The sequence below is a fragment of the Podarcis pityusensis genome (genome assembly GCF_964106645.2).
Source record: "Podarcis pityusensis genome assembly, chromosome: 1".
Taxonomy (NCBI): Eukaryota; Metazoa; Chordata; class Lepidosauria; order Squamata; family Lacertidae; genus Podarcis; species Podarcis pityusensis.
The window spans coordinates 30,188,199-30,215,208 of NC_138028.1; the positions used below are offsets into that span (position 1 = coordinate 30,188,199).

General features: G+C 47.2%; 1 protein-coding gene across 2 annotated transcripts in view; it reads left to right on the top strand.

The window, feature by feature from the left end:
- LOC308462189 (uncharacterized protein) overlaps positions 1-27,010 on the top strand; it is a 138,031-nt gene that overhangs the window by 84,705 nt on the left and 26,316 nt on the right. Inside the window, exon 7 of one of the 2 annotated variants that reach the window (XR_013979056.1) lies at positions 3,114-4,113. The exons of the other annotated variant lie outside the window; for it this stretch is intronic. The gene's annotated coding sequence lies outside the window, so the exon portion shown is untranslated. Of the gene's footprint in view, positions 1-3,113; positions 4,114-27,010 lie in introns of those variants that run through there. 2 annotated transcript variants of the gene reach the window in all.

Here is a 27,010-nt window from a genome sequence, read left to right on the forward strand (position 1 = left end):
TTCCTGCCTAGTTCCCCCTCCCCTCCTATTGCTGTACAGTGAAGGGCAGAGATTCCCCTGCTCCACTGTTGGTTAGCAGAAGAATGAGAATGCTGTCTGAATGTGTGTGTGTTTCTGTTTGACTGGATGTGTTTGTGCGAGCATGCCTGCTTGTCTGCCTGCCTGCTGACAGAAAGAGGTGACAAAAGAGAGAAAGGGAATACCGTATTTTTCTGTCTATAAGACGCCCCCATGTATAAGACTCCTCCTATTTTGGGGGACTCAGATTTAAGAAAATGGGAGGAGATGGCCCAGAATATAAGACGCCCCCTAACTTTTGACATTATTTTTTAAGGAAAAAACCCTACCTATACCTGGAAAAATACGGTAGTTATGCCCACTTTTGATCTGGCTTCTACACTACTCACTGCCAGCATGCAACCTTTAACAGATTACCCCTGTTGGGGTACTACCCCCAAAGGAACATGATCCTTGCATTAGAACCTCATTCATACCAAAGGATAGAATCATAGAGTTGGAAGGGACCCCATGGATTATCTCATTCAACTCTGCAATACAGGAATATGCACCCATACAGGGATCTAACTTGTGACCTGGGCGTTGTCAGCACCACGCTCTAACCAATTGAGCCAACTAGCAAGGCTAGTGCAATTTGTAGCACTGAAAAAACTAACAAATGCTTTGTGGAATGACCTTTTGTGAATTGGAAGCCATCTCATCAGGTATGTGAAATGTTATCTTCAGCTGGTTACACTCTATTCATAAATTGGAAGGGGAGGGATGAGTTTGTCATGAAATAAAAAAGTAGAGACAGGGTCTCATTAGTAGTGGCTCCATGATTACAGCACTTCCTCTCAACTGAAGTGCAGATGGCTCCATCAATACAAGCCTTTAAACAGATGTTTTAAAATTCCATTTATTCCAAGTAGTTTATTCTTAAAGATATGATGCTGTTATTTTGTTGTTTTTATTGTAAAATACTGCTGTTTTAAAGAACGGCTTTTCTACATAATTTTGGTGGCATTTGATGCTTCGATATATTTATTTTATATATCATAGAATCATGCATAGGGGAGCCATTTTGACAAGTCTGTGGCCTATATATTTTTTTTTAAATCATCTGCAGATCTCAGACCTCTGTAACAGTTGTGAAAGTGACTGCATGTAAAATTATATCTATATATACACCATTTCCACCGGACCGCATAAAAAATGACAAGTGAACTATTGGGTGCAATGTGGTCAAAGTATTAAGCTCAAGGGGGTCACTGACTTGGGACCAGCTCAACTTGTTGCACCAGTTGTAATTTAAACCAGGTGAAAGATTCATGCACGTAACCAAAGGCTGAAGTTCCAGACTTTATTTTAAGCCAAATAAACAAAGCCTCTGGTGATGTAATTCCGTGTCCCCAGCCCACCCTGAAACTCAGTGAGCTGTTTTCCTTCCCAAAGGCCAGAAGAGACAGTCCATCTCCACCCTGCACCTGCTAACGCTGCACTCTGTTATTGCTCGGTAATCATTGACTAACTTCACATTGGATTTGTTTTGCTTTTAATTCTTTTGCTCTGTTTTTAAGCAAACAAGAATGGAAAAGCATGCGATCTGTGCACAGTTTGGCTGCAGCTGTCAGTTCCTTTTGGCTACTCTCTAGTGCCAAGGGCAGCAGGATCCAGGAATTTATCTGCTGGTGCCAGCAAGAAATCACTGACCCAAACAAGGGAGTCAGGAGGACTTGGGCTGGAGTTCTTGCCAGGGATCAACAAGCGGCCAGAGAGGGAGAGGCTGCTGAGTCATCACTGTTTCAGCTGCTGCAAGCCTTTCCAGGGGACACTGCTCCTGCTGCTGCTGTTGCTAAGATTCTTGGGAGCTGACTGATTGCTCCTTCTATAGTCATGTAAAACACACATGCAAGTCAGAGGAGTAAGAAAATACCAGCTGGGTTTGGCTTGCATCAAGGAAACAGCTTGCTGTCTCCGGTTGGCCAATCTCTGTCTGCTCTTCCCCTGCCCCCTCAGGTATCCTGGGACTACTGAATCTAGTGCTGGTTTGAGACATGGGGCCTAAAGATGGGAGGGTAGCCTTGAACTCCGGAGACCGAGTTCAAATTCCATTGCAGTAATGGGATTTAAGGGATAATAACTTTCCCAAGGCCACTCGTTGGGTGGCCTTGGGCAAGTCATGAGCATAATGGAACACAGTTAAGTTTCCTGAAGATCTGAAAAGTCATGAGTGAAAGGATATGAGATGGGCAAGAAAAAATGCTTTGCTGGATCAGGCAAAGTGATCCTTGCCACATTCTGAGGTGTGAGAGGCTCGGAAAAGGCTTGAGTCACATTAAGGAAGAGCACACTTGAACTGACTCGCAGCATTCCATAGGGTCATTAGGATAAATCGCTCAATCCTGGCTTTTTAAAAGGCAAAAGTAATAGGAAAGCGCACAGACTCCTTTAGCAAAGGTGTTCCTGTGGCCATTTAACAATCGCCTCTTTGTTTCTTTTACGGACTTAGCTTCAGTTTTCCCTTGCTTTCTTTTGGTATGCCTTTTGTCATACCAACAGTTATTTGGACAGTGCTCTGCTTGAAACTGGATATGCTGATCTGATGCTTCAGGAAATTGCTGGCTGAGGTCACAGAAGGGTAGTGGAATGTTAATATTGGGCAGAATGAAATGATGCTGAACCAATACACACCCATTTACCTCAGAAAACTAGTGAGTTTTGTTCACATGCTCCGATCAAACCAAATCTGGCCTGAGAAACTTGGACCAGGCTAGCTGGCTTTATTTGCTTTTGTTAGCTTCTGATAAGTTTGCTTTCCTCAGTAGACTGGAGCTTACCTTGTCTTGCTCAAGTCAACTGGGCTTATATTATGAAATTACTTTCCCTCCTGTCGGAGGGCCTGCAGCATGCATGCATCTTGACCTATCAATTTCTTTGCAATTACTATGCTATAATATCTTTTGATGAGGGTTCTATATTTTAAATAACGGGGAATTTATATAGGAGCATGGTAGCATACTTTTGACTCGTGTGCTGTACATGGTGTAATACTTAGCATTCTGTTCCTTTCTGACCCTTGATGCTATAAAGCATCTTATTCATTCTCCCTACAGATTCAGTCTCTTTGTTCTTGATATCATAAGGGAGCAGAGAGATTCACAGATGAGAAAAACGTTTCACACTCTACGTGGGGCTACCTTTGAAGATGGCTCTGGAACTGCAGTTGGTGCAAAACAGAGTCCTCGGTGCAGCTTGCAGCAGGGCATGCCTGCCTGCAATGTTATTCTGTACAAATTGTTCTTGGGCTCAATTCAATGTACTGGTGTTTGCCTTTAAAACATGAAATGATTTGGGGCTTGGATACGTAAAGGACCATGTCAAGCAGTAGGTGCTGCCCTTCCAAATAAACATAGGCAGGTGGGGATGGAAGACAAGCCTTTCTTGGCAGTGGAACCTACAAACAAACAAATCTGGACAAATGCTCAGGTCATCTGGAAGTTACTCTAGTCTCCTGCACAGCACATAATCTGGCCCCATCTCTGCTGTTGGCCTATTCCAATATTTCAAACCTCCTACCCATTTGTCCCCCAGGTGGCACCCTCACCCCTACTGCCCCTCCCCCATTCCTCTGCTGGATCTGGGGAGGCAGAAAATACTTTCCCTGCCACACAGGGCACATCTAGACTTCTCCATATCTGTTTATGCCTCAGGGCAAAAAGGCTTTTCTTCTTACGTCCTTTTATGAAATCATGCACGCCAATTGGTACATAAATAAACCAACAGCCTAATTAATAATAAAATTAATCACCCCTGCTCCTAATCTTTTTGTTTGTCGTCTTTGATTTCCCTGCAGGGCTGCAAAGGGCTTGGAGTCAAGTACTACAGAATAATGTTTTCCTAACCTAAGTTCAGTTTAGCAGTTTATCCACATCCTGGATATATGTGATGGACCTACCAAAAACAATTTAAGGATGGAATACTGAGGGAGTCTGTGTCCCCTCTAGATTTTAGATGAAGTACAAACATTTCTTCTTCTTGAACTCTTTGAAGGAATAACCATAACGAACAGTACATTGTCTCAAATAAATAGCAAGAGGCAACAGAAAACCCATGGGATAGTGAAATATACTCAGAGTCGCAAAGTGATTTCATGCTCTTTATTCAGCTCATAGTGGTGAGGAGGAATGAATGAATGTCCCCTCACAGTATCTGCTTTATATACATTATTTACACAATGGGCTGCACATGATTGGCTAATTCTGGAATTCTACTGTAAGCCAATCAGGTTGTGGATTCACTTCTATCTGGAGCAGGATTGGGTGGTTCCTGCCAACCAATCATACTGCTGCATTGTTCTAGGACCAATCAGACTGCTGCATTCTGAATCCTATTGTTCTAGGACCAATCAGACTGCTGCCTTTTGGATCCTATTGTTCTAGGACCAATCAGACTGCTACAGTTTGGATCCTATTCAACTCAGTACATAACACCCCTCCCCTCTAAGTTCCAGTCCTGCCCGGGAGGTCGCATTCATAGTCCTCAAGGTATGCCGGCGGCCTACGTGTGCGTTGTGGCCTGGGGTGTTCCCTGGTCCGGGCTCCGGGTTCTGGCTCGTGTTCCAAGGATGCTGGCTGTGATGCGGCTGTTTGGTCTGGTGCAACCGGCTCGCTCAGTCGTGGTTCTGGTTCCGGTGTCCTTTCGGCCTCACGGGTCCTCTCTGTATTTACTGATTCTGCCTCTCCTGCTGGCCCCTCCTGCTCTATGGGCCTCACTGCCCCGCTGTTCCCTTGGGACTCCTCTGACCTGTCCTCCTCCTGGTTTTCTCCCGGGAATCGTCGCCGTATCTGGTCGCAGTGGCGGCGCCAGCATTGCCCCCCATCCGTTAGCACCTCGTACGACACGGGGCCAGTGACCCTGGTGATTGTGGCGGGTACCCATGCTGGGCCTGCCCCAAAATTCTTTGCGTACACTGGGTCCTGGGCCTCGAAGGTCCGGGGGTTCCTGCCTTCCCCCACCACCACCTCATCCTGAGCTCTATCGGGGTGAAGGCGGTCCAATCTGATTGCAAGGCGCCGACCCATTAGTAGTTCAGCGGGGCTCCGGCCAGTCGTTGAGCTGGGGGTGCTGTGCTGTGCTAGAAGGAATGTGGCAAGGCGGTACTCCCAGTCCCCTTGCGTCATGCGGCGAAGGGTGTCCTTGGTGGTCCGCACCATGCGTTCTGCTTGGCCATTGGTGGCAGGGTGGAACGGCGCCGAACGGATGTGGCGGATGGCGTTCTGCGCTGTGAAGGTTTGGAATTCTCCTGACGTAAATGCAGTCCCGTTGTCTGAGACGAGAGTGTCAGGGAGCCCGTGGGTTGCAAACAGCCTGCGTAGTACCCGGATGGCTGCGGACGTGGAAGTGGACGGTACCAGTGCGACTTCCAGCCATTTGGTGTAGGAGTCCACCACTATGAAGAATGTTTTCCCCTGAAAGGGGCCAGCGAAATCCACATGCAGGCGTGACCATGGTGCTCGGGCGGACTCCCAGGACTGGACTGGGGCCCTTGGGGGATCTGGGCGGGATTCTTGGCAGGCCTGGCAGTGTTTGACCCAGGCCTCTATCTCTCCATCGATCCCCGGCCACCACACATAACTCCTGGCAAGGGCCTTCATTCTTACTACCCCTGGATGTGTCTCGTGTAGGGCTGTGAGGACCCTTTTGCAGAGGGGCTGGGGAACAACGACTCTGCTTCCCCATAACAGGCACCCCTTGTGGGCCGACAGTTCATGTTTGCGGGTTGTGTAGCCGGCGAATTCTGGCCCGGGGCTGCTGCTGGGCCATCCCCTCCACACCCAGTCCAGGACCCGGGAGATGACCCTATCTTTCTTGGAATGGTGTGCAACTTCTTGTGCCTGAATGGGGCGGTCGGGAAGCAGCTCCAGGCTCATAACCTCTTGTGCAGGTGCTGGGTCAGGGCCTGTTTCCGGTAGTGGTAGCCTGCTGAGGGCGTCCGCATGGCCCATCGCCTTCCCAGGTCGGTGAATCAGTGCATACTGGTAGCTGGCAAGGAAAATTGACCACCTGAGGACGCGAGGAGACAGCACTTGGGGGGTCTGCTTTTCGGGGGCAAACAAGCCAAGCAACGGCTTGTGGTCAGTCACCACGGTGAAGGGCCGCCCGTACAAGAAATCATGGAATTTTTTTACTCCCTTTACGATTGCCAGACCCTCCTTGTCGATTTGCGAGTAGTTCCGCTCGGTTGTGTTGAGTGTCTGGGAAAAGTACGCCACCGGTACCTCTCTTCCATCCGGGAGTTGGTGCCCCAGGACAGCTCCAATGCCATAGGGTGAGGCGTCGCATGCTAGCACCACTGGCAGCCTCTCGTCGAAGTGTGCCAAGACCGAGTTTGAGACAAGCAAGTCCTTGACTGCCTGGAATGCGGCCTCCTGGCGCTGGCCCCACACCCAAGGGGCCCGCTTGTCCAGGAGTCTGTGTAGGGGCTCCGCTACCGCCGCCTTGTGGGGAAGGAAGGAATGGTAAAAGTTCAATAGTCCCAAGAAGGCCTGAAGTTCAGTCTTGCTCTTGGGCGCTGGGGCATCACAAATGGCCCGTACCTTGTCCCCAGTCGGGTGGACCCCTTCTGCGTCCACCATAAATCCCAGAAAGTCCACCTGAGGCACTCCTAGTAGACATTTTTCCCGCTTCACCTTGAGACCCGCCGTCTGGAAACGGTGCAGAACGGTGCGGAGGCGGTCCTCAAACTCCTCTGGTGTGGGGCCGGCAATCAACACATCATCGAAGAAGGGGGTGACGCCAGGAATCCCTTTAAGGAGAGAGTCCATTATATTCTGGAATATGCCTGGTGCCACGCTGACACCGAATTGCAGCCGCTTTACCCTGAACGCTCCTCTGTGCGTCACAATCGTCTGTGCCTCTGCTGTGGCCTCATCTACTGGCAGCTGTTGATATGCTTGGGCCAAGTCCAGCTTGCCAAAAATTTTCGACCCAGCCAGGGTGGCAAGGACATGGCTGACCACTGGCACTGGGTATGCGTGGGCCGTGAGGGCCTTGTTTATGGTACATTTGTAGTCTGCGCAGATGCGGACCGAACCATTAGGCTTGACGGGTGTGACGATTGGGGTTTCCCAGGGAGCATTAGGCACCGGCTCCAGCACTCCTTGCTCTACGAGTCGGTCCAATTCCTCGTCTATACGGGGTTTCAAGGCGAACGGGACCCGGCGGGCCTTGAGCCTGACCGGTCGTACTGCGGGGTCAAGCTGTAGCGCAATGGGGGGGCCCGTATACTGTCCCAATTTCCCATCGAAAACCCCTGGAAATTCCTTGCATATGGCGTCCACGTCCACTTGTAAGCTAGTGTGGTTCACCCCGGTGACAGCTAGCCCCAGTGGTCCAAACCATGCCAATCCCAGTAAGCTAATGTAGGGGCCCTTGACCACAAGCAAGTCCAGTTGCCGCGTCCGCCCTCGGTATTGCACCCTGAAGGTCCCCACCCCCATTGTGGGGACCTTACGTTTCTGGAAGTCCCGGAGGGTGAATGGGGCCGGCCTGAGTTTGGGACCCCCAGTGGGACACAGTTTCCTTAAGGTCCTTGCCGAGATTATGGATAGAGTTGAACCCGTGTCAAGCTCCATGCGGCATGGGGCCCCCTCTATCTGTACCTCTACATAAATTTTCTCTACGTTGGGGTGGGGCAACTGGTATACCTGGAAGTCCGTGAGCTCCGTCGAGTTGCCTTGGTGCGTTGGGCCCCGGGACCTGGGGCTCTTGGATTGGTCATCTGATGCCTGGTGTCGGGTGGGCCGAGCCCGACACACCCGGGCGATGTGTCCCGATTTTCTGCACTGCCTGCACTCTGCGTTGCGGAAACGGCAGGTCCTCCTCTCGTGACTCTCCCCGCAGCTTGCGCAGTTCCCTCCTTCTCGTCGAGGCAGCTGTGGTCTGTGCGCTGCTTGAGTGCGCTGCTGTACTCGGTGCACCTCCTCCCTGTCGGATCCTGAGTCGTCGGTGAGGTCTTCATGGTGGACCCTCGGTTGGGATGGCAGGCTCGGCCGTGCCTCTTGGGTCGACCTCTCGGCAGCTTCTGTTGCCAGGGCCTCCTCCAGAGCGACCTGGAACGTTAGGTCCTTCTTAGCGTAGAGGCGTCGTTGCAGCTTCTCATCCTTCAGGCCACCGACGAGGCGGTCACGAAGCATGTTCTCCAGCTCTGAGAAGTTGCAGAACCGGGCGGCTTGGCGGAGAGAGGTCACAAACCCAGTTATGGTTTCCCCAGGGGCTTGCCGCTTTGCGTAGAAGGCATTTCGACGAGCCACCACTGAGGGCTGCGGCGAAAAGTGCCCCTTCAGCTGTTCCATTATTGTTTTGTATGGAACAGTAGCGACGTCTTCAGGCGCAAGGAGAGCCCGGGCGATTTCAAACGTCTCCTCTCCGCAGACGCTGAAGAATATCGCCCTCTTCTTGGCGTCTTCTTCGTCGGTGACCCCTTTGGCTTCTAGGAGGAAGGTGAAACGGGAGGCGTACGCTTCCCAGTCTCCAGATGCTGGGTTGAATGGCGAGAAGCTGCTGTTGGCTGCCATTCTGAGTTCCTTGTGCCCCGGAGCTGAAGCCTGGATACCCGGTGCGAGGCAGCGGTGCGGCAGTTGGCGGTGCTGCGGTGCTGTGTGTGGCAGTCAGCTCAGCGGGATCCCACCTTCGTCGCCAGTGAAATATACTCAGAGTCGCAAAGTGATTTCATGCTCTTTATTCAGCTCATAGTGGTGAGGAGGAATGAATGAATGTCCCCTCACAGTATCTGCTTTATATACATTATTTACACAATGGGCTGCACATGATTGGCTAATTCTGGAATTCTACTGTAAGCCAATCAGGTTGTGGATTCACTTCTATCTGGAGCAGGATTGGGTGGTTCCTGCCAACCAATCATACTGCTGCATTGTTCTAGGACCAATCAGACTGCTGCATTCTGAATCCTATTGTTCTAGGACCAATCAGACTGCTGCCTTTTGGATCCTATTGTTCTAGGACCAATCAGACTGCTACAGTTTGGATCCTATTCAACTCAGTACATAACAGATAGCATTCTCTCCTCCTACCCACCTCACTGATTGGGATATATGTTCATCTCCTTCATTTATGGAATCTCAGATACTGACATTGTTCCCCAACCTTTCAGCCCAACAGTTTTCTATTTGGGAGTGTTCCCCACCCAAATGTGTAACATAAAAACTTATCGCATTCTGATAAACTTGTGTGATGCCATGACAGATACCCTCTATTACTGTATTCTAAGGACATATTAAGAAACAGACTAAATCAGACTGAAGGCCCATCACATTCTCACACCAGATGCCTATGGGAAGCCCACAAACAGGACTTGAACACAAGAGCCCTCTCTCCCCCTGTGCTCTCCAGCAACTGGTTTTCAGAGGCATACTTCTCCAACTGTGGAGGTGGAACATCTTGGCTAGTAGTCATTGATAGCCTTATCACCCAAGAATTAGTCACATCCTTTTTTTTTTAGACCTATCCAAGTTGGTGGCCATCATGACATCTTGAGGAAGTGAACTCCATAGTTTAACTCTGTGCTGTGTGAAGAAGTCCTTCCTGTTGTCTGTCCTGAATCTTCACTGGTTAGTCCCAAAGCACACGATGCCAACTGGAATCACCTTGATCTATATACTTGTTGCCACTCTCAGGGAATGCTTAAGGTTAGTGAGACAGGACTTACCATAGCAGAAACCAGGACGGTACTGCTTCAGCAAGACTTGTTCTTCTATATATTTGGCAATTCTGTCTTTAACAATGCTTGCCACCAGTTTTCCCAAAAGAGAAAGCTAGCTAGCATGTAATTTCCCAGATTCTCCCTAGATCCCATTATAAAATTTGGTGTTGACCCCTTTCCGGTCCTCTGGTACAAGTTACAGGCTTTTTTTGTTTGTTAGAAGATCAGCAGTTTCACATTTTAATTCTTTAAGTAAAGGTTCTCTCTTGATTTCCATTGTGTCAGGGACTGCAGTCACATGCAAATGCATTCAATGCATGAAATAATTTTAAGAATCCAAAACTATTTTGTAAAAATAAAAATTGAGGACTTCTAAGCTCTTAGCAAGCCTTTGTTTTACTTAGAAAACGACATCTAATTCCAGCTTTCAATTCTGTGTTTCTCTCCTTGATTCCTTAAGAGTTTGGCTGCAACTTCTAGGTGTCAAAAGATCAGCAAACCACGGCCTTGACTGTTTTGATGGCTTGCCTAGAGACAGGGTGAGGGTGGGGTAAAGGGAGTGGAGAGAAGCCCTGAGTACAGTCACTGAGGCACTCAAAGCTTTTGTTCTGTGCTGAAGGTCATCAAAGGCAGATAGTGATCTCCAAAGACAGTGACTTTGCTTTTCGGAGAGGGGGAAAACAGAGCAGTGGCCACCAAATAACTCGGGAAAATAATTTCAAACATGGGTGCCTATTAATGTGTTGAGCATGCACAACCACCGCTAGCCATGCAACACATAAATATTTTCATGGCACAGCAACAATGTTCAACTGATGACAGCGACTGCCTTCAAAACAAGTCGGTGACAATGTTGCTTCTGCCTTTGCAAAGGAAAACTGTTCTGTCTGTCTCCCAAGAATTCCAGCGGCCAGATCTGCTGACACAGACTGCAGCTAGCCCCCCATCCCTAGGTTAACACAACAACAGTGCTATGGATAACTAAGCTGAATTGTACACCATCTCATTCTTTTTTTCTTTTTCTTTTGGCACAGACTGTTGCATCCTGGTTTGTAATCAGAACCATTTGTAGGTAGAGTGCATAAAATTCCAAGTCACAGGTCCCTTGGTGAAGATACAGAATGCTTTTAGAATTTAGACTAGTTGTATTACTTGTGGTATTCTTCCAGTGGAAGAATGCAAAGCAGAATCTGATTTCAGTGGCTTTGTAAACAATGCTTCCATTATGAAAAAAATATGCCGGGTAAGTAAATAAATCTAAACAAGTCATTGTAGAAATGGGATACGGCCTGCTGTGGAGTGGAAAGACACTTGAACTGGCATGGCAAGCGTTCAAATCCTCCTTTAGCCACGAAATCACTGGGTGGCTTTGAACAACCTACTTGAAGACACCAGCAGGCTTAAACCAGGAAGTCAGGGAACAGGAACCAGGTCTGCACTACCAGGACCATGAATGGCTCATCCCATTTTGCTGCCCGAGGTGAAATGGGAAGGTGCTGCCTTGCGCATGTTCCACCTTGCCACCTCCACCGAAGCCTTGTGGCTGTGGCTTCCAAGTTCCATCGAGATCTCATGACAGCCTCATGAGAGGCCTCACATGACCTTCCCTAGCCCCTAAGTGAGGGTCTCCACTGGAGAAGCAAGAAGTGCCTGCAGCTGGTTCTGGTGAGATCTCATGAGAGACCCAGAAGATTGTGTGGAGGCAGTGGTGGAGTATCGTGGCGGAATACTGTGGAGTATTACACCACCTGAGGCAGCTGTCTCGGTCTGCCTCATGGTTGGGCTGGCCCCAATGAAGACAGATTGCTGGTTAAGGAAATGGCTGGCCTGACTCCACACTTCATAGTGCCAGGAAGAGGCTGGTCAGTCCAGAACCAATGCCTGCGGAGAGGAGTAGAAGGCCAGAGGTGCCTGCATGGGGGTGCCTGCTTCGTGCCCTCTCAATAATCTGTACCCAGAGTCATGGCCTCTCTGGCACCCCTGATGCTACACCCCTGGTAGTGAGTCACACTGGATTTTGCTGCAAAAGAAGCACTTCTAGTGGGAAAATAGGAGCCAGGTTATCATGAAAGGTTGGCAGTTCACCAGACATTTCTTCTCTCGAAAGCTTAAATGTGAACATGGAAGCACCATGTTTCATGGTGTCCATGGGCCAATTTCAATGAAACACAGCTATCTTTCAAAATCTGTACTTCTCTGAATTTTACGACTTAGGTTCCCCAACAGTATATAGAAAAAATCATATATGTACTTTAAAATGCTTTATATTAGGGGAAATTGCTTGCAAAATGTATATGTAACACCAAAATGTGTTTATTGGGGAAAAAATCACATTAAAATTTGATGAATTTCCATGAGGATTTTTTTAAAATTGCAAATTGCTGCACAAATGTGGAGAAATGAATTTGAGATAGGAAAAAAGAGAAACCCAGAGAGCTGAAATTCCTCATTCCTAGTTAGTAGTGCCCCTACCTGGAAAACAACAAACCCACGTGATGGTCCATGTATCAGAATGCAACCTTCCAAATGGATGCTAAATATTAGATTTTGGCAGTAGCTCTCCACATTCTTGCCTGCTCCCTCATGCTCTTGCATCTACAAAATGCATGTTGATTTTCCGTTCCAAGGTAATATCATACTACTACTTAGTGTGCATATATTCTGGCACGAGTATTCCCCACAAAGGAGCAACGCGTTATCAGATTCTGCCACAAAGCTGCTTGACTTCCTTTGTGTGTTACTGCTGAAGATGTGCAAGAACAGGAGTTTTTCCAGGCCAGCCATTCGGCCTCCCCCCTTCCCACAAACAGATCACAAGATTAGCCCCCAGCAGTGCTGTCAGATTTTGTTTCTTTTAAAAATTCCACTCTGACTTCCTTGGAAGAAAGAAAAAAGCAAGATGGCTTATAAAACATCAGCATTATAAACATCAACATTGCATGTCAAACCACAAGAAGTCATCCCACTCTGAACTCATTTTTTCCCTTCTGGAAATGTGTGACAAAAATGATGCAGCGTTTGTTCAATATAAGTATTTCATGGTAATTAAAATATGTGCTGGATGACAACAAATTCCAGTTAATTTTAGTTAGATTAATGCAGATGTAGCACTTCTTTGTTTTATCAGTCAAAAATGGTGCCTTGTGTGGAGCACAGACAGTGTAGCCATTTCACCTCAGCCGTAGGAGAACTAGGGGCACAGACAGTGTAGCCATTTCACCTCAGCTGTAGGAGAACTAGGGGCACAGACAGTGTGGCCATTTCACTTCAGCCGTAGGAGAACTAGGGGCACAGACAGTGTAGCCATTTCACCTCAGCCGTAGGAGAACTAGGGGCACAGACAGTGTGGCCATTTCACTTCAGCCGTAGGAGAACTAGGGGCACAGACAGTGTGGCCATTTCACCTCAGCCGTAGGAGAACTAGGGGCACAGACAGTGTAGCCATTTCACCTCAGCCGTAGGAGAACTAGGGGCACAGACAGTGTGGCCATTTCACCCCAGCCGTAGGAGAACTAGGGCACAGACAGTGTGGCCATTTCACCCCAGCCGTAGGAGAACTAGGGGCACAGACAGTGTGGCCATTTCACCTCAGCCGTAGGAGAACTAGGGGCACAGACAGTGTGGCCATTTCACCCCAGCCGTAGGAGAACTAGGGGCACAGACAGTGTAGCCATTTCACCTCAGCTGTAGGAGAACTAGGGGCACAGACACTGTGGCCATTTCACCTCAGCCGTAGGAGAACTAGGGGCACAGACACTGTGGCCATTTCTCCTCAGCCGTAGGAGAACTAGGGGCACAGACAGTGTGGCCATTTCTCCTCAGCCGTAGGAGAACTAGGGGCACAGACACTGTGGCCATTTCACCTCAGCCGTAGGAGAACTAGGGGCACAGACACTGTGGCCATTTCTCCTCAGCCGTAGGAGAACTAGGGGCACAGACACTGTGGCCATTTCTCCTCAGCCGTAGGAGAACTAGGGGCACAGACACTGTGGCCATTTCACCTCAGCCGTAGGAGAACTAGGGGCACAGACACTGTGGCCATTTCTCCTCAGCCGTAGGAGAACTAGGGGCACAGACAGTGTGGCCATTTCACCTCAGCTGTAGGAGAACTAGGGGCACAGACACTGTGGCCATTTCACCTCAGCCGTAGGAGAACTAGGGGCACAGACACTGTGGCCATTTCTCCTCAGCCGTAGGAGAACTAGGGGCACAGACACTGTGGCCATTTCTCCTCAGCCGTAGGAGAACTAGGGGCACAGACACTGTGGCCATTTCACCTCAGCCGTAGGAGAACTAGGGGCACAGACAGTGTGGCCATTTCACCTCAGCCGTAGGAGAACTAGGGGCACAGACAGTGTAGCCATTTCACCTCAGCTGTAGGAGAACTAGGGGCACAGACAGTGTAGCCATTTCACCTCAGCCGTAGGAGAACTAGGGGCACAGACAGTGTAGCCATTTCACCTCAGCCGTAGGAGAACTAGGGGCACAGACAGTGTGGCCATTTCACTTCAGCCGTAGGAGAACTAGAGGCACAGACAGTGTGGCCATTTCACCCCAGCCGTAGGAGAACTAGGGCACAGACAGTGTGGCCATTTCACCCCAGCCGTAGGAGAACTAGGGGCACAGACAGTGTGGCCATTTCACCTCAGCCGTAGGAGAACTAGGGGCACAGACAGTGTGGCCATTTCACCCCAGCCGTAGGAGAACTAGGGGCACAGACAGTGTGGCCATTTCACCTCAGCCGTAGGAGAACTAGGGGCACAGACAGTGTGGCCATTTCACCTCAGCCGTAGGAGAACTAGGGGCACAGACACTGTGGCCATTTCACCTCAGCCGTAGGAGAACTAGGGGCACAGACACTGTGGCCATTTCTCCTCAGCTGTAGGAGAAGTAGCACCCTTAGTGAGAAGTGACTTTGGTGCCTCCCCACCTGGTGGTCATCTTTGCCTGGCCACCTAGAGGGTTTATGGGCCCTGGTGCAGGTGTGATGTTGGAGGCCCTGATGCTGCACCCTACCAGGATCCATAACAGCTAGTTGGTGCAGTGGTTAGAGTGTTGGACTAGGACCTGGGAAACCAGGGTTCAATTCCCCTGTCAGGAGCTGGAGTCAAGTGTAGGCTATCTTCCCCATCGCTACCCTTTGTACCCTTGAAACTGGACAGCCTATTCTGAGGATCTTATCAGGGCCTGGGTAGGTCCATGTGGGAAGCAGAAATCATTTAGACCTTGAGGTCCTTGGCTATGCATGGCGTTTAAAACCACCACTTAGAACTGTATTTGGCTGAGAAATTGGGCAATCTAATAAAATGTGGACCAGTAGTCTCCATCAAAGCTCCATCCTGCTGGTTTTTAGGTCTTGGGACATTTAACCTGTTCCAGCAAATGTTTATTGACATGGAAGTTCTATACTAAGGCTAAATATGCTGGAGGTCTGTGTGTAAACTGTCCTGGAAGAATGACGGGAGTTGTATTTTAAAAAATGCATTTCAGTACACACATGACTTTAAATTAAGGCAAACGTGTTTGAAAGGTTGGAACCAAAGTCTAATCTAGCCATCTTCTTTGTCATTTTTGTTTTCATGTAGATTCACATTTTGATCACAAATTCATCATTACTTGAGTATAAGAAGGAGCAGCAAGCACATCAGAGGTCCCCGTTTCCCAGGGACAGTCCCCGGATTGACAAATCAGTCCCCATACAAAATCCATTGAAGTTGAAAAGTGTCCCCGGATTCACTGAAAAAAATCTGGTTACCTTATTCTAGGTGCTATCGTAGTGTGACAGCTCTTTATACTGGAGTCACCCCTCAAAAGCATCACCCAAATCAGAGCTCACCTGGATTGCAAACCTCACAAGCGCTAAGTCCTCTTACAATATCTGATGCATAACTAGTTTTCACAGGAGATTGTTCCAGTATTTGAAAGTCAGGACTGATTATAGAATAAATATGCTTTCCAAGTACAGAAAGATTAGGGTTCAAAATTCCCCTTCAATATATATTTATTACATTTCCGCTACTACTACTGATTGACTATTTTTATTTTTATTTTGTGCACCAAGGGAAATTTCCCTGCATCTGGTACTAAAACTGGCCTGCCGACTCGTAGTGCTGCCCAGTTGGAGCCACAGCGCCACCTAATGGACAGTTGGTGGCAAAACAGGACAGCAAGCCTGGCAAGCCTTCCAAAGTGTACAGTACTGTAATCTTGCCTCCGAGCTTTGGGCAATGGAATCCTTTCAAGATGAAGAAGCAGCTCCTCCGTGATTGATTCTGGGTTAGATCTTTCTCCTGCTTTCCGCTCTTTGTAGTCTGACGCAGCTGCTATGAGCATAATGGACATCTTCAGCGACTTGATATTTGGGATGTTCAAGCAATCGGGCACTTAGGCAATTGTAGATTCAAGACTCTTATGATCTTACAGGGCGCATCTTTTTAGGTGGCAATGTGCATTTCACTTACTTAAAAATGCAGCTCTCTCCCCCCCCCTCATTCTGCTGCTCATTGTGCCCCACAGTCCTGCTCCAAGTGCAAAGCTAACCCAAGGCATTTTGCTGCCTGAACGTGTGGACAAGTCAGACCGGAAATATGCCTTTATGGAGAAAACAATTTTTAAAGGTTGGGCAATGGACCCCGTGGACCTCTGTAAGTTATTGGGCAATGGCTTCCATTGTCTCTTGTCCAGTGAGATGCTTCCTAGGGCTGATGGGAACTGGGACCCAACATCTGGACAGGAACTGCAAGTCAGGAATGGATGTCCCTAGCTGCAAGAACCAGCACGTTCCTATTTCAAGGGTAGAATCATAGAGTTTTAGAGTTGGAAGGGACTCTGAGGATCATCAACACCCTGCAATGCAGGAATATGCAGCTGTCCCATATGGGGATTGAACCTCTAACCTTGGCATTATCAGCACCACGCTCTAACCAATGGAGCTATCCAAGCTGAATCTCTTGGCAGCCAAAAGAAGTAGCCTGGAAGTTAATTGTGCTCCTTCAAAGGTGAATCCTAAGGCCACACAAAGACACAAGGGCTCAGAGGAACCATCTTGTGCTCAAGATTTGGGGCGGGTGTTGCATGTGCATGTGGTCATGTGCGTGTTGTGCATCACATGCATGCTAGCCTGATCAATAAATCTGCCCACATTAAAAATGGCCATCTATCTCCATTGTTGGGATGGGGTGGAGCGGAGAGGGGGAATCAAGTTTAGGACTATTTTGGAACTTTTCTGTGAATCATCTGAATGGAGCTAATGGATGACCAGTGCTCCCCAGGTGATAGTTTGGGAACTTCTGATACAGGCCATCCTGAAGACAGCTGAGGGAGTAAAAAGCTTTGAGGAGAAAGGGCCCTTTCTGCTAACATTCTGGATTTGGGTCTCTGGTGTGTTCTCCCTATCCTTGTGCCTTCTGTAGCCTGGAGTGTCTGTTTTCACAGGCTGAAAAATCAGACGTCTCTGCCATTTCCAATGCTTTCTTTGCAGTCGTAACCAGCTCCTTTCCTGGAAAAGTCTGCAAAGAGCACAGGAGCCTTCCAAAACTGGTATGCGAAACTTTGTTTTCACAGTCAGGCCCCTGGAGGGTTCTGATAATTACTTCACCAGTATTCATTAATACTGCATCAAGGAAAAAAACCTGCCAGCACTCTGGAGAAATAAAGGGGCTGCATTGCTTCATCTTCTAACCAGTGAAGTGACTGTGAATATTATGAGAACATAAAGGCTGTCAGTGACGTAGGCACACACACACACACACACACACACACACACACACAACCTCTCACAATGGCATTCATAATGCCATAACACATTCTACGCTCATAAAAGCATTTTTTTTAAAGGCATGAAACTTCACCAACACAAATCAACAGAAAACTCACAATCCTTTCCTCATATATAGCTATTTATGCACTCAGTTTCACTCAGATACAATCCCACAGACATGTATTTTTAAATGTGCACACACATACAGATAGAAAATTGCACCTTAACACAGCATGTGCATCTATACACGTCACTTTTTCAGAGGGGGGGGGGGAGGAGAGAGAGAGAGACTAAATTGAAGATGTTACTGCATTCATCTGAGTGGCGTTAAAACCGTATTCCCTCAGTACCCATGAGTGAGGTGATAAATATATGAGGCCATTTTGAAAGCTGACAAAATGCCATTTCCCACATGCTAGCTCTCAAATACAGAGCAAATAAAGGAGGACAGTGGCATTGTAAATGGCAAGGGTTTTTGCTTTTCTTATTTTTAACAGACTGCCCCTAATGTAAGATGCTTCAAGGCTGTGTAGAAAACTCTGCGGAGTCTTGCGGCACACCATCCTGTAGTCTTGTGTTTTTGACCTAGCAGCCTTCCCTTCCCCACAGTGCGTTGGCCTGTATGAATTATAGGCACTCCACATGCACATAGATTCCTTGGTGAACTGGGGGTGGCGCTTTCGTAAGGGTGCTTTAAATCTAAAGAGATTTCAGGCAGTGAAATCTCTGGCCCCTACGCACTGCTCCCTCTTTTGCCTGCATTCACATGGGCGAATGCAGACTGCCATTCTGACCCCCCCCCACCTCAGGGCACTCACCTCAGCATGTGGTGGATTTGAAAGGTGTAGGAGTGACGGAAGAATGAGTGAAAAGCCTTTTCTTGGTTTTGCCATGCACAACATTTCTTCCTCTCTCCTTCATCTCTTTGGAAGCCCAAAGCTCTTTGGAGATCCCAGGAGGCGGTGTCATTTGGGCATGTGTGTGTGTTCAAAGATTTATTGGATTTGACAAACAATGATTTATGACAGGGCAGCCTGGGCAGGGTGCAGTGAGGAATATCTGCGCCTCATCATGACTCGGAGATCCATTTCAATCCCCGTCTCAGTCCTCTGCTGCCTCTTATTAAAACGCTGAGAGGATCAGACTTGACAGATGCAGACAATTTATTTCTTAGTGCAGAGAAGGAATGAGAGCAAAGAAAACCAGGAGGGGCCAGCCGTGTGTGTGTGTGTGTGTGTGTGTAAATGAGGGACTTATATATCAGAGTTCCTTATCTCCACGGCTCTTGGCACCTGCCCCAGATCCACTTGGACACTTTTTAAACATTTTAAATTAGCTTTCACTTATCAGAAGCGTTGGGTTTCAGGCCAGGATCTTTAGGGTTCTGCGTGCCCATGAGCTTGATGTGGTTTGAATTCTCAAGCTCTCTCTCTTCTTCCCGGTAGGTCTTTAGGTTTCCAAAAATGTGACATGAGTTGATATGAAGGCCCCATTCCTCAGGCTACTTTCAGCTTCGCCATCCAAAGCTTGTCCAGGCTATGACTGCCAGATGAAGAAGAAAATAGATAGAGGGATCATGTCACTTCTGCTCCATCCTGCAGAGCTTTATTGGGGCCGCAGGGTTAAGGATGGTTGCTCTGTTTTTCTGTGCTGTTGTTTTGAAGGAAGCTGCTAGACCTGTCTTTTGTTTATATAGATGTATTTGATTTTTTTAGGCCATTACTGATTGCGTTTATTGTACAGTTGTACCTCGGGTTACATACGCTTCAGGTTACAGATGCTTCAGGTTACAGACTCCGCTAACCCAGAAATAGTACCTCGGGTTAAGAACTTTGCTTCAGGATGAGAACAGAAATCATGCTCCAGCGGGGCAGCGGCAGCTGTAGGCCCCATTAGCTAAAGTGGTGCTTCAGGTTAAGAACAGTTTCAGGTTAAGAACAGACCTCCGGAACGAATTAAGTACTTAACCCGAGGTACCACTGTAATTAGTTTTCAGTACAGTGGTACCTCCGGTTGCGGACGGGATTCATTCTGGAGGTCTGGCCGGATCCCGAGGTTTGTGCAACCTGAGAGACCGCTTCTGTGCACACACGCATGGCAAAAACCTGGAAATATACTTCTGGCTTTGCCGCTTACGTATCCCGAAGTTTATGTAACCGGATGGATACGTAAGCGGAGGTACGACTGTATCTCTGTTGTGTTTCCAAGTTGATTTGAGTCACCATCATCTTCATAGAGCCTGCTTGGCTCCTTAGTATACTCCAAGTTCAATGAAACAAGCTGGAAGATGGCTTGAATACAAGTGGAGGAAAACTCCTGATAAATGCAACTGAACTCTGGTGAGGGCTCATTATCAAGCATACTCAGTGGCTGTGAAGGTGACCAAGAAGGCATACTTTGCTGTCTCAATCCAGATAAGACTGAGGTGGAATCTAGACACATATAAAAAATGCTGTGAAAATGCCTTTTTAAAAAACGTTTTGAAAAATATATTGCATTTGCCATAGCTCACCATCGCCATCTAGTGTCACATTTGTATAATGCACTTTACAACGCACTTAAAATGTTTTATTTGCAGCTGTATAGCTGAGTCCTGAGTCACTGTTAGTGGGCAGTTCCCTAGATCAGATGGTTGGGAGGTGGCCTGCTCTGGATAGGGTTACACTCCCTCTGAAGGAATGGTCACATAACTTTGGTGTACTTCTGGATCCTTTGCTGTCACTTGAGGCTAACACTTGGCGCAGAGTGCCTTCTATCAGCATCTGGACAGGGATAGCCTAACATCTGTTGTATATGCTCTGGTACCTTCTAGGTTAGATTACTGCAATGCATTATACGTAGGGCTGCCCCTGAAGATGGTTTGGAGATTGCAGCTGGTGCAGAATTCAGCAGCCAGACTGCTCACCAGGGCGAGACGGTTTGAGTGCTTCACACCAATCCTACCAGAAATAGGCATAGAAATTATCTAAACGAAATAAGAACAACACAGATGCAGGACATCAGTATTATGAAAAATGAGGACAATGTGAATATTTTTAATTCCCATTTGGCAAATGGAGAACCGAGAGCGAAGGTAGCCACTTTTGCAAACACCTCCATAAATCTGTGGCTTTGCAACCCAAAACTCAAAACCTTCTCACTGTCTGGCATTGTTGACTGAACCAAACCAACCAAACCAAAGACCGAAAAGACATTCTGAGTGCAACACATATGGTTTGAACACATATCAGCTGCCTTGAAAACAAATGTCTAGGAATGAATGAAATGCCTATCAAAATCACTTCCAATCCCAGGCTACAGGTGAAGACAGGGAGGTATTTTAATTGCCACCCATAGGCTGAGATTGCCTGCTCCCTAACTAGGGCTGAAGGCTTGTTTTGCATTTGGAGAGTCATCTAAAACCAGCATTGGATTTCTCCCATTTCTCTTTTTTTACCTTTTGAATACCAGCTCTAGGCCCCTTACTTGACCACGTTAAATTGGCAGCAACAATTCCCCTCTATTTTAGTATCCTTTCCCTGAAATATTCCAGTTCTAAATCTCCCGCATAAAAACATTGCTAGTGCCCTTTCATCCTTGTTGGCAGCATCCCTGGCAGCTCCTGCCCCCATAAATCAGATTCCATACTTAGAACTGGCTTAAAACTAAGTCAGCTCACATAGGTGCCTTGGCTTCTGCAAGGCTACTATCTCTCCACATGCGCATGGGATGTTTTACTTAATAAAAAATAAGATCTTTTGGAGACTCTTTTGAGAATGTGGTCAGCACACAGTGAGCAGCAAGGCTTTGCAAGGGTAAAAGAGTCACTGTAGCCTTGCTCAGAGATGTGGGCCTCTAAGAGGGGTAGAAAGCATCTCTGCTCAAATGCCACCATAAGGGTGGCGTGTTTGCTTCTTACAGATGGGGCTGATTAGCCGGGAATGTCAGCGATGCAATTTGGGGCAGAGTAAGCAACTTATGCATTACTCTGAACCTCATAAAGCAGAACTGAAAAAGGTCATGTTCCCTTTCTTCCCCAGTCGCTTCTTCTACTTCCTCCTGCTCTTCAAAGATAGATAGATAGATAGATAGATAGATAGATAGATAGATAGATAGATGATAGATAGATAGACAGATAGATAGATAGATAGATAGATAGATAGATAGATAGATAGATATGGTTTTGCTGTTTTATTTCTCTGCCATAAATTGACTACTATATGTGGCCAGTCATCAATTTTGATGATTGTGATGATGATGGTGATGATAAATTGTTTATTTGAGTTGTCATAATTTTTTTTGAAATAAATTGTTTTTAGACTGTTACTGGCTGTCACTTTCCTCCCCCTACTTCACACACCCATGGAAATTTCTCTGTTTTCAAAATGCCCCTAACTTTTGAAATCTTATCCAGCCGTTCTGGTCCACTGTGTTGAACCAAAGGTGAACAGTTCCAGAAGCTCTGCAAACTCCATCTTGGTAGTCCAGAGGACCCCACAATTAACTGGTAGTTCTTGTAGCAATGAGCTCATATATGTTTATATTCACTTGCATTGATATTGGCTAATTGGCATGGTTTGATGCTATCCTTATCTGTGGGCTTGGGGTGCTCAGCTCTGAGCCCAGAAAGGGGAACTATCTATAAGATTTGGGCATTTGCCATCTATGCCCTCATCTGGGCAGGTGAAGTGATGGGAAATCCTAGACAAAGTGGCACATGCTGCTTTGTGTAGAAAGAACATATGAATGTTTGCTTGGGTGCAGACAAGCCATCTCCTTGCTGCGGTGTCCTTCCCACATGTGTAATGGCTAGGAGACCTGGCAGACTATAAGTCCACACCTTTCTTTAATAAAGCACTAGAACTGATCACTCTGGCATTGTTGGCATCCTTCCTCGGTATACCCATGCCCAACCACTCTCCTCCGTTGGACCTACAGGTCAGAACATCAATCCCTGCATTCATGCCTGCTTGCACCCATGACTGTCCACAGACTGTGCTTCACCTGTTGTGAAAAAGCTGATCTAAATGCCCTCTCCAGGACTGGTTATGTGCCTCAGCACAAACATTAGGTATATGGAATTTTTAATTTGCAAGGTACGTTACGTTAGCTTGATTGTCTTTCCATCAGTTCTGTTAATTTTAAGATATGGGGAGCAGAGGCTGAAATACGACTCAGGACTATCTAGGAAGTCCACTGCAAAGCAAAGATTTCAGCCTGTGTGTTTACAACCCATCCAGTGTCCGCCCACTGGATCACACTCACAGAATTTAAGAGTTTGCAATACTCCATTTGCTTCTTTACATCTATGAAGTCAGTATCCTGAAATCTCAGTGCTTGTTGGACCACCATGGCCACAATTCAATGTGCCTGTTAGATCTGCCAAGGCTTTCACCCTTTGAATGGCTTCCTTTGAAAGCAGGACAAGCACATTGCTGTGGAAAAGAAGTGCCAAAGGCACCTCCGGGTGCATATATGGAATGAATCACTCGGTTCTCTAGATTATGACCTATATTCTCAATCTAATATTCGGATTTTCTCAACATTTTATTTTTTATGAGTTGTAACTGATGCTGGTCCTGCTCAGAGTAGACTCATTGAAGCTAATGAACATGACTAACTGAGGTTCATTGATTTCAGTGAGTCTACTCTGAGTCTAATGTAGATGGATGCAACTTTATGTTTACATGAGTCATTGTGATATTAGGGACTAATTCATTATGGATATTTCTGCTTCATGGGTTTTGATTGTAGGGTCATTAGTGCCACCGAGTGAACATTGAAAATAATGCTGGCTTACGCAGAAGAAGGTGGCAGACATGGCCAAGTGGGTGTATTGACAGAGATAAAGCAGATCTTCTGGTGCTCTCTGCTACGACCAGTTCCTCTCCCCAGAACCTCTGGGGTGGCGATTGGGGCCATCTCCACTGGACAGACCCTGGAGACCCCCTCCAGCAACATGCGTCCCAGGAAATGGCACAACTAGGTGGCAAAATGGCTTTTGATGGAATCTAATATGCATGGCAGTACCTCGAAAGAAAGCAGATGTCAGGCAGAATCAACCCTGGCTTCCGGGATCAGTGCTTGGTTTTGACAGCAGCCTAATATCTCTTCCCAAACACCTCCAGCAGGGTGTCTTGGCTAATAGGGTTCCTTTTTGTTAACAGCCCTTCTCAGTTGTCTCAGAAGCCACGAAGCAAAATTGCTTTGGGGTAGAAAAGAAAACATATAAAGAAATGGGCAGTGCTAAGGGAAGGGCCTCTCCTGCAGAATTAATCTCTTGCTGTGTGGGTTACCAAGACATCTCAACTGCACGAAGCCAAGAAAATCTCATTACAGTATATGCAAGAAACATGGATACCCCAAGTTTAAGGCCACGGACGCACTGTACATTTAAAGCACATTTGAAGCACATGGTGCCTGCCCCAAGGATCCTGAGAACTTCAACTTCAAATTCAAATTCAACAAAGCTACAGTTCCCAGGAAACTGCAGTTCTCAGGATACTTTGGGGGAAGTCATGTGCTTTCAATGTATGGTGTGCAGCCTAGGTCTCTACTAATGTCATTTTCTTCATGTGCCATTTTCTAGTGTCATTTGAATTATGGTGCTGGAGGAGACTCTTGAGAGTCCCATGGACTGCAAAAAGATCAAACCTATCCATTCTTAAGGAAATCAGCCCTGAGTGCTCACTGGAAGGACAGATCCTGATGCTTAGGCTCCAATACTTTGGCCACCTCATGAGAAGAGAACACTCCCTGGAAAAGACCCTGATGTTGGGAAAGATGGAGGGCCAAGGAGAAGGGGACGACAGAGGACGAGATGGTTGGACAGTGTTCTCGAAGCTACCAGCATGAGTTTGACCAAACTGCGGGAGGCAGTGGAAGACAGGTGTGCCTGGCGTGCTCTGGTCCATGGGGTCACGAAGAGTCGGACGCGACTAAACGACTAAACAACAAGTATCATTTTCCTTTGCTTAGGGATTATCCACACTTCCACTTGTCCCCATTTGCCTTGCTTCTTTCCCTGGGAAAACCCACTCTTTAGTGCTGAATTGGAGCAAATGTCAATCTGTAGAAAACCCCACTGGCACTAAAAAGCTGGTTTCCTACAGGGGGAAGGAGCGGGATGTGTGGACGAGCCTTCACAACTATAACTCTTCACATCAAAAAGTGGTTATGTGGAATGTCATTTTGTTCCAAAGATTTCAAAACAACTGCAGCACTGCGCTACGTTTCACTGAGAATAAATCTGGGCCAAGTGTTAGACCAGATGCAAAATTCAGAAAAGGTATACAGGGATGCTATTCTTGCCAGTTGCCAGGGAAGAGCAAGAGATGTCAGCCCTCTCTAGATTCCCAGGTTGCACAGTATTAATAGCAGCATCGTGTCACAGCGATGGCATCAGGCACTGCATAGGGATAATGTGGATGACAAATGCACGACAAATGGATTATTTTTTTAAAAAAGAAATGTTTTGATTTTGATTTTCCAGCATCAATATACAAAACAACAACAACAACAACAACAACAAAATTGTAAGTCTCTCCCCACAGCTGAACATAAGTTTGATGAAATACATTGCTCCATAGTTGTAGATGTGTCAGGCAGTGGATGCCAATATATTTCTTCATGTCTGTTATAAGCGGACATCCGCTTATAATAAAGTTTCAATAAAGTTTTCATCTGACTTGTCCTTTAAATGTTCTCACCTGTTTCCTAAGTTTCTCCATCAATGCGACTGTCCGCACTTTCTGCCCCCAGTTGTGAATTTGTAAATTGCGCAGATCTTTCCAGTTGGGGGCTATGAGTTGTCTCACTGCCAGCAAGAGGAAGGCGAACAGTTCCTTGTGTTGAAGATCTTTCTAGTCTCTGTGAAAAATCATTAATAAAAGCAAGCTGTGGAGTACCTAGCATAGTTTGCTGAATTACTGAGCTGTTTTCTGTGAAAACATTCTTCCAGAAAGGTTTGATTAAGCTGCATGTCCACCCCACAGATGAAGAATTATGGTTAATTATGGAGAGAGAAAACTTCGCTTACATTTAAGGACGAGGGGGAAATCTGAAAAATTCACGGCGGATAAGGCTATCAATGGCTGATAGCTATGCTCTGCCTCCATGTTCGGATGCAGTAATGCTTCTGAATGCCAGTTGCTGGAAACCACAGGAACGGAAGAGTCCTCTTGTGCTTTGCACCTGCTTGTAGGTTTCCCACAGGCATCTGGTTGGCCACTGTGAGAACAGGATTTTGGACTAGATCCTATGTTCTTATGTTCACGGCTAGTCTTCCACAGGCTAGCTAGATTCTTAACATTTGCTTTTCTTGTAGTACCAATCTGTTTTTCCTCTTTGTGCCTCTTAGTCTTATTCTTAATAGCATTTCTCTAATTTGGCTTTGTCTTGGCTTGAGATTGTGTTCTGTGACAGGCTCAAAGGACTATGTTCCTCACATGTGCCTAGATCTGTCGGCTTCAGGCTACCCGCAGAGACTAAAGGGATTCACGAGAAAAGCAAGCTGTGCTGCTTTTGTGGAGATGGGGAGGTGTTTGGGGTTGCTCCCTCCTCCCAGGCAAAATAATCCTGGTTTATACAGTGGTACCTCGGGTTACCTCGGGTTACAGGACGTGGGTGGCGCTGTGGGTTAAACCACAGAGTCTAGGACTTGCCGATCAGAAGGTCGGTGGTTCGATCCCCGTGACGGGGTGAGCTCCCGTTGCTCGGTCCCTGCTCCTGCCAACCTAGCAGTTCGAAAGCACGTCAAAGTCCAAGTAGATAAGTAGGTACCGCTCCAGCGGGAAGGTAAACGGCATTTTCGTGCACTGCTCTGGTTCGCCAGAAGCAGCTTAGTCATGCTGGCCACATGACCTGGAAGCTGTACGCTGTCTCCATCGGCCAATAAAGTGAGATGAGTGCCGCAACCCCAGAGTCGGCCACGACTGGACCTAATGGTCAGGGGTCCCTTTAGCTTTTACCTTGGGTTACATACGCTTCAGGTTACAGACTCCGCTAACCTAGAAATAGTACCTTGGGTTAAGAACTTTGCTTCAGGATGAGAACAGAAATTGTGCTCCGGTGGCGTGGCAGCAACAGGAGGCCCCATTAGCTAAAGTGGTGCTTCAGGTTAAGAACAGTTTCAGGTTAAAAATGGACCTCCAGAACGAATTAAGTACTTAACCCGAGGTACCACTGTAGCCCTGGAAACCCCTCTCTGCCTTGCGCTAAAGGGGAGGTGGTGGTAGACTATCAAATGCATTTACACCTGGCTTGAACCTAGGGCAGTTTTGGCAAAAGCGGAAGTGCTGTTCCTTTACACCAGGGGTTAGCAAACTTTTTCAACAGGGGGCTGGTCCACTGTCCCTCAGACCTTGTGGGGGGGCCGGACTATATTTTTGGGGGGAGAAAATGAACAAATTTCTATGCCCCACAAATATCCCAGGGATCCATTTTAAATAAAAGGACACATTCTACTCATGTAAAAACACGTTGATTCCTGGACCATCTGTGGGCCGGGTTTAGAAGGCAATTGGGTCGGATCTGGGCCCCGGGCCTTAGTT